The 6,049-nt window shown below is 34.7% G+C and overlaps 2 long non-coding RNA genes across 2 annotated transcripts; one reads left to right on the top strand and one right to left on the bottom strand.

Moving 5' to 3' along the window:
* Positions 1–747: 747 nt before the first annotated feature.
* Positions 748–4,990, bottom strand: LOC132043457 (uncharacterized). Its single transcript, XR_009411813.1, has 3 exons — positions 4,853–4,990; positions 1,333–2,926; positions 748–961 (listed from the first exon to the last, which is right to left on the bottom strand). It is a non-coding gene; the product is annotated as an uncharacterized LOC132043457 (long non-coding RNA).
* Positions 2,739–5,415, top strand: LOC132043458 (uncharacterized). Its single transcript, XR_009411814.1, has 3 exons — positions 2,739–2,862; positions 4,846–5,204; positions 5,235–5,415. It is a non-coding gene; the product is annotated as an uncharacterized LOC132043458 (long non-coding RNA).
* The last annotated feature ends 634 nt before the right edge of the window (positions 5,416–6,049 follow it).

Here is a 6,049-nt window from a genome sequence, read left to right as displayed (position 1 = left end):
CAAAAAGGAACAATTCAAAGAATTTCACCTTTCATTTAAATCAACAGTTCTCTCGATAACCCGAGTTTAAGTTCTTATTCTTTTCGGGGACATCTCATGATGGCACAAAATGTGTACTTATCCTTTAAATTTTCTGCATGAAGTTTGTTAGTCGATTATACTATTTGAATTTGTCTTACTTACATTGAGTATTTGGAGGCTGAGCTATGTGCACTACAAGAAAAAAGGCTATTAACGAGGGGAAATCCAGACGTTAAAAGCTCAATTCCGGTCGCTATTAGTCAATAACGAGGGGGGAAAATCCGGTCGTCACCGGTCGTTAAAAGCTCCGACGTTAAAAGTTCACGACCGGATTCCAAGCCAGTCGTTAAAGATCCTTTAACGACAACAAAAGATCCGGACATTATAATTAATAGCGACTGGATTTTTTTCCTTCGCTATTTGTTGTTTTCCGGTTGCTAAAAGCTTCAATTACAACAACAAAATCAACTATTATAAGTGCTTTTAGCGACAGGCCTTTACCTTCGCTAACTGTCTGTCAACTCTCATCAGATAAATTTTATGGTGATTACTATAATAATATATAAAAACCTATGCGCACACACACTCGCTCCAGAAACATAAAGAATAATCAATATTTATATTAAATTTCACGATTATCTACAATGAACAAAAGCAAAAATATACCAATCCCAATTGTATGACAATATGTTTTTATATTAAATTTCACGGTTATCTACAATGAACAAACGCAAAAATATACCAATCCCAATTGTATGACAATATGTAAGTCAACACCTAACAAAACAGAAGATAGAATTGTAGCATTACAAACACAAACATCTTTAACAACTCCAAACAAAATAGAAAATAAGGTCCTCTAGTGTTTTAACTTGTTCTTTAGCATTTTCAATCGCTTCTACTTGCTCGGCATTTGTTCTTCAGACTTCAGCACTTTAATCTGTAAAAAGAAATAAATTCATATCAGTCCAGTAACAAAGCTCCTAATAGCTGCTACCTTTTTGTCTTTTACCTTTTCCACAAAATGAAGATCAATCACAACGAAAGCAAACACAACTTCTAGGAACTGTGAAGGCGCTAACAAAGAGTTAAAATTTCAAATTTCTAGGAAAGCAAACACAATTTATTAGACGAGAGAACTCAAGGAACAACGAATATAGAACCAAAACGTCTAAACCAAGACTAACCACAACTAGCAAATGTTTTAATGGATACAATAACTAGCAAATTTAAACACTAACAAATTAATGTGGCATAAACAACAAATTACTAAAACGATGAAAAGCAGATTGCATTAAATTTGCTATTCACCTGTACAGTGATCAGTAACGCCTAGGCCACAAAATTCTTGTGAGTCATGTAATACCTTGTTCCCTTATTTCTTTCCCCTGTATAGATACTGAAAAGAAATGGGTAACTTCCAATTGATTCAGCATCCATACAGTCCATCAGAATCTGGAAAAGATAGATAAATTAATTAACTAAATGCTATCCAAATCCATGTACGCAACGTCTCCCATTTTTATTATCTACTCATTACTGACATTCCTGTTTCTAAAAACCACCAGAATAGTCAATCAGTTATTCTAATATCAGTGGGTTTTGTTATCGAACATTACAAATGTAAGCTAATTTGGTTGTTAACATATTAATGAATGAGTTAATAAGTTGCATCCATCGTTGATCAGCATATTGGAAAAACTCATGTGAGTCACTAAATTAGTTACTCAAATAACCAAAGCATTTGAAAAGACAAAAGGAACGTTAGCTAATACTTGTCAAGATACACTTCACTAGCGCTAAGAAGACCATACATTTTTTTCCTCCAAGTATGAAAGTTGCAAACCGTAAATAGTTTAAGGGGATTTTTATGTGTTAAACCCTTTCAAATATCTGGAAGGGGGCAGGGGGCCAGAGGTGATGTGACGTTAAAAACTTACTCACGTTCGAGGTTTACATCAATCCAACCAACGAAGAGATGTATATTTAACACATTTATTACCTAATAATCATGACTAAGTGTTATGTATTTTCACTTTGATTTTTAATTGCTAAGGTTAAAATGTTTGGTAAACACGAATGCAGCGAATATTTACTGTGATATGGCGAGAGAGGTACGGAGTAGAGTAAAGTCAGCCAACAACAATACATTTTCTTTAGCTGGCAACAAGGTTATAATCTGATACCTACAACCACAACATTAGGAGAATAAATTATACTAATCAAACTTTTGGATTACTCTTATGTCACTATGTCCAATGTGTTAATTGACTACTCTCCAAATTGAATGCTTGACATGAAGCCTAATTGAAAGCAGTTAAAAAACACTTGACTCATTTTCTATTTAAAAAAATAGTCAATCCTCTCTTTTAGCTAAGGAGAACAAGTTGCTGTCAAGTGGTACCATGGCAAGCAACCCTAGATTAAAAATAAAGAAATAAAAAGAGCAGTAATGGCTACAAGCCAAATTTGCATTTGTGCAACAGTTAACTGGAGCAACACATAATTCCATGAAAAATATAATAAACTCGATAAGAAATATGAGATTAAGAAAATACATATTATCATAGTGAATAATAACAAGAAAGTCCATATCAGTGCTACTAGAGTTAGGGGACAATTAACAGCATCAAATCTCTATGGTTCAACCTTACAGACATTAGATCCCTGGAAAGAGGCTTTAGGCATACCAACCTGTTTGGGCGTCCAGCCAGTATGCAGATTAAAAGCACAGAGCTGGACTAAAGAAGGAGTTTCTCATTCAGTTCCTTTGACTTCAACTCTCCTAATAATGGCGGCCTCTTCTCCTCCTCTGATGATGAATCTTTTGGTAGTAATTTTGTTATGTCAGATACAGATGACGATGATGATGGCACGTATATTAATATAAAACTTAATCCACTACCTACAGAAATAACGGTATTAGTTGATCATGAAGGTGGCATTAATAGGACTTTTCATAAAGAGGAGAAAGAATCTTCTTCACAGCTGGAGTACAAATATCTTTTTCATCAGCTGGAATTTCCCTAACTGAGAAAACATGTGGTACCACACAACATGCACTGGGAATAACTAAGCTAAAGCTAGGGCTTCTTGTATCATGGGGTTGCATTGTCAATGAGCACATGGCTGCATCATCGGGCCAGAAATCAAATTCAGGGAGACAAATAGAGGCTAATAACGTTTCCCATCGATACGGACGACGTGCTCATCTTCCGCCCGTTTTGTAAATTTGACTGCATGCAAGCAAATCTCTTTTTGACCCTGTCAAAATTATGCTGCTTCTCCATTTTAACATGTTCTTTTTTAAATTCAAGATTTTCCTTTCTCGCTGTCGTCACCAATATCATCGGATAACGAAGCTTTAAAACCCTTTCATTAGGTTTAGAATCCATTTTTAACACCCCTAGAATTAAAAGCAAGTGGGAAAATAGTCCAAATTGAAAGGCATTGACAAATAAATCATTTGCAACATGCTTGTGACGTATAAATTTCTTCTACCTTGACGATCCCTACAATTGTTATCTTCTGTTGCTTAATAAGTTATATCGATTCTCCATACTTTCTTACAAGACATTATCAACTTAAAGTAGACTTACCATGATTACTAGAGTCTCATAATTCATGTAAAACTTGCGTTATAGATGTATTTGGTATCTTATTATTAGGCTAATGCTTGTTGATTATCACCTTATTTGCCTCATGTAGCAACTTCAGGTGTCATTTTTCTTGCTAAAGATTTGTTATTTATTAAACTTTTGCTAACTGTGAGACTAATTCAAATGTTAAATGTAGTATCTAATTGTTCCTAGATAAAGAGATATTAGGATTCTTCATCTTCACATTCTTCTATTTTTTCCCCTTTTCAGCGTTCATGTTACTCTGCTTTTCTGGTTTCTATGGCATCTGATGCTGCCTCTACAAGGCAATTACAGAAGATTTTACAAGGCAATTACAGAAGATTTATTCTCAAATTTTTAAGCTTTTTAGATGGCTAACATCATTGTCATCCTAATTACAAAAGTTTCAGCCATCAAAGACTTCCAGATGTATTTGATGTGGACATCATAACTATAAAACAAAGAACCAATAAAGACATTTTTTACCATACGAGTACTACAAAATAAAATAGATTTAGACAGCTCTTAGAGATTATTGTGATACTTTCCTGAACAAGATTTCAGGGGAACCGAGGACAAGTATTACCATATTTTTGACTAATCCATTTCCTGTTTGTCCTAATCTTACAAAAAGTTCTTTCATGTAATAAATTAACATGGCTTGCGGTTGGGCAGGCCAGGATAGTGTTATACTTGATTTTATATTAAAATGTACTATTTAAGTGCCATACTGAAAAGAACTAAGCTAAACATAAAGGACAGAGAAAAATGAACAAGCTAGTTTTTATTTTTACAGGAAAGAAAAAAGTTAACATTACACAACAAGACATTTAAGTTGGAAAGGAAGTTAAGTTAAGCGAGACAAGATCTCCCATCTGGTTTAAATTTTAAAACATATAAAATCTGTATCCTTTCAAATTTTGTGAAATGTAATTTAATCTGTAGAGTATTTTTAGCAGTGGGGACGAAAGATAGTTTTCTAAGGCTCAAAAATTCATTTAGTCAATTAGTCGAACGGATGGTGTGCAATTTTAAGCACACCCTTAAAGTGAACTTCTGATTAGCTATTCCCAAAAAAAATTAGGGCAAAGTAAGCACAACAAGCCTCACCAATTTAACACAACCACCATAGATGAATCTTTCACAAATTAAACATCACAAAAAAAGCAAGAAGAACACACATGAAGTTCGAAATTTAACCAAGAACGCACCTGAAGCTCTCTTATAATATCTCGCTATCTACACACTTCCTGACTATGGCGATAGAGTCTCGAGTTGATTCCTAAGCTTCTGAGTAAAATTTGAAGCTTATTCCAAACATTCCAGAGATAGTGAAACTTATTCCAAGAGAAATCATGAGAGAATGATAAATTATAAAAAATAAAGTGGAAGTATAAAAGTATTTCTCCAAGCAGTACAACTTATTCTACACATTCCAACAAAATGATACCGCTTAAAGAATGAGAATTATGAGGTTGGGAGATGAAAACTTACGGCTTGTTTAGACGGTTTCTGTCGCTGAGTCGTCTCGTTCGCGTGTATGTTTTTGTTTTGTTTTGTTTTGTGTTGTTTTTTTTTTTGTTTTAATTGGAGAAAGAGAGCGGGGAAATTTTGAGGGAAGCAGGCGCTCTTTTTTGGGTTAATTTTAGTATAAACAAAGGGATATTATACTTTTTAACGACAGGATGTTATCCTCTGGTTATTTGTGGACCTAAAATTGGCTTTTAACCACGGGAAAAAAATTGGTTGCTATAAATATACTTTTAACGATGGGATTCATGTCCCCTCGTTAACAAGTGGTCGTTAAAAGTCAAAATTCTTGTAGTGTCTCCTTTTCTGGAGCTTGAAACGTCATAGTTCCTTTCAAGTCTAGTATGTTCTTCCCCCCTTATTAAGGAGGTCCTTATACGCCTATAGCCTTCGAGTAACCGTCATCTTCGATAATTATCTGCCGCCCTTCACGATCTTCTTAGGGCCGGGGTTCCGTCATCGTATGGTCTGACTTGTCTATCTTCTTGCTAGTTACACTCTTGTATTCAATTGGAATACTTATAAGGGTTAGATCCAATTCCGATGCCTTCTTTTCCATCTTTTCACACTCCTGTCTTTTATGACTAACGGTTTTTCGGACTCGCAAGTTAATGGGGGCATCAAGATTCACCACGTCCTTTATGAAGTCTTCGATTATACCTTACTTCCCGTCTTTCTTCCCGACTTTGCTTATAACGTCTCTAAAACTTCTTACCCTGAGTTCTTCTTCCATTTATGTCTATATCATCATTTTTTTTTCTTATTTTTTTTTTCAACATTTCCATCCTTCCATCCAAACTAATCCCGCCCCCTTACGAATTTTTAAATCCTTCTTTAAATACGCGTTTGTGTGGGTTTTTGTTCCCAAATTTTTCGAG

The sequence above is a fragment of the Lycium ferocissimum genome, unplaced genomic scaffold (assembly GCF_029784015.1).
Source record: "Lycium ferocissimum isolate CSIRO_LF1 unplaced genomic scaffold, AGI_CSIRO_Lferr_CH_V1 ctg24938, whole genome shotgun sequence".
NCBI classification, from domain to species: domain Eukaryota; kingdom Viridiplantae; phylum Streptophyta; class Magnoliopsida; order Solanales; family Solanaceae; genus Lycium; species Lycium ferocissimum.
This window is presented reverse-complemented; position numbering and strand designations above follow the sequence as displayed.